The sequence below is a fragment of the Sinocyclocheilus grahami genome, unplaced genomic scaffold (genome assembly GCF_001515645.1).
Source record: "Sinocyclocheilus grahami isolate Dianchi unplaced genomic scaffold, SAMN03320097.WGS_v1.1 scaffold12.1, whole genome shotgun sequence".
NCBI lineage: Eukaryota > Metazoa > Chordata > Actinopteri > Cypriniformes > Cyprinidae > Sinocyclocheilus > Sinocyclocheilus grahami.
This window is the reverse complement of record NW_015505191.1, coordinates 533,757-535,757: the sequence shown is the minus strand read 5'-3', so window position 1 is coordinate 535,757 and position 2,001 is coordinate 533,757. Positions and strand designations below refer to the sequence as shown.

Here is a 2,001-nt window from a genome sequence, read left to right as displayed (position 1 = left end):
TAGATGGAGTAGTTGACTTTCAAAATTCAAGCCACCTGACCAAACAGCTCAAGCTGACTAGCTATGAAATATGAACACTGTGCAAGGCATAATCTTCTTAGTGAGCTGAAATAGTATTTCTTGAAATATCCTCTTTATTAGAGATAATGACCTGTTGGATTTTCTTTGATCATGGTGTTCCTGTCCCAACAAAACAGGGAAGGAATGTCAAAGAATGTAATATCTCAGAATATCTTTGTGGGAGTGAGTATGACCTGGACTAATGGCTCCAAATGAGGGTAAAAATTGTAAAAAGGACTTTCACCAATTGAATAATATCAAATTATATCATATGATAAGGTAAACCCAAAGAATGCTGGAAAAATGTGTTTGATATGCTTTAAAGAGATAAACAGGATAAATAAGGATAATTTTTCGAATAAACAAATTCAAAGACAAAGCATAATACCAAGTCTTAGTGGACATCACATTCAATATATTTAGTCAAATATTAGGTCATTAAAGCTAGGCACTAGCACACGGAGCCAATCGATAGGAGTCATTTGATCAGCTAGCAACTGCTGGATACTGATAATATCTTATTATATATGGGTCATACAAAAATAGGCAGGTTTATTTAGGTCAACATCAGCACAAACTCATTTTCCTTTAATCTGAGATGTTCGCATCTGCATGATTTTTGACGTTCTGTAGGTAAATGTTTAACCAGAACAGATTATCATGTGTTCATTAAGGAAATGCCTTCCATGTGATTCCAACTGATATCCAAATCAGTACACAGAAATAGGAAGAACACAGTGCACACTGCACAGGAATCTTTCCAAGCTCATAGTGCCACATGAGAGGATTGTCCAAATAGCCCCCTATGGACTCAACATGAGTCACAAGATTCCAACTTTCCAAAGACATCCAAGCGCATATGCTTAATGACATGATTTCTGAAGGAGTCATGCCAGCAGCCAGCACAGCTATGACCCACATCACATAACACTCAGAATCCACCTAATGTTGAAGGCTGAACATTAAGACAACCAACTGATAGCTTAACCAGTATTTTCCAGTGCACAGACATAGTAATTTTCTTTCCACTATACCATTCAAAAGTATGGGCTCCGTAAGATTTTCGTCATGTTTTTGAAAGAAGTCTCTTATCACACCAAGGCGCATTTATTTAATCAAAAATGCAGTAAATACAGTAAAAGAGTTATATTGTAAAGTATTATCAAAATACCTGTTTATTTCAAATTTAATTTAAATTTAAAACATCATTTATTCCTGTGATAGCAAAACTTGAATTTTTAGCATCATTACCCCACTCTTCAGTGTCACATGATCCTTCAGAAAGCACTATATTTGGGGGTCCCTGACATCAAAAAGTTTGAAAACCACAGCACTAGATATGGTAAAACCAAACTCACTCTATTTTATCATACTTTCAGCACTCAGTGGTTCCCTAGCTGGAGTTTATTCAGTGTTATCAGGAAAAATACCTGACAGACAAACAGAGAGGCCTTTTCCTCAATGCTGTTTGTTCCAGTCAAACATCAACACAGCTCTCCTCACTTCACAAAATAAACCATACACAGAGCCAGACTTTACTATCTCTGTACTGATGTTTGGAAAACAAAACATGTCAAACATGTCTCCATATCTCTGCTGCTGCTTCTTATCATTCATAACTAGTCAAGAAGACATGTTTATATAACCTCTCTGTTCTAACAGTTTGCACAAATTAACCCAAGAGTGTAAATGTTCAATGTACATTACAGATCTAGCAATGTAATTTAAAGTCTCAATGATAATTAATAGGGCTCTAATATGGTAGTTTGTTTTCTTAACGATGTTCTCCAATTCATCATATTTGTTGTGCTCTATTCAGGTATGCAGATCAATGTTTATAAGTGATTAAAACCTAAATTAAATTCTGTTCATCATAAAAAACAATCATATCTCTTCAGACAACTTGGATTAAACTGCTCAATTCATTCAGATTTTTTTTTT

At 35.0% G+C, this 2,001-nt stretch overlaps 1 protein-coding gene across 5 annotated transcripts in view; it reads right to left on the bottom strand.

Moving 5' to 3' along the window:
• Positions 1–2,001, bottom strand: part of LOC107596821 (rho guanine nucleotide exchange factor 28-like) — a 71,881-nt gene that overhangs the window by 62,488 nt on the left and 7,392 nt on the right. The gene's annotated exons all lie outside the window — the stretch shown is intronic.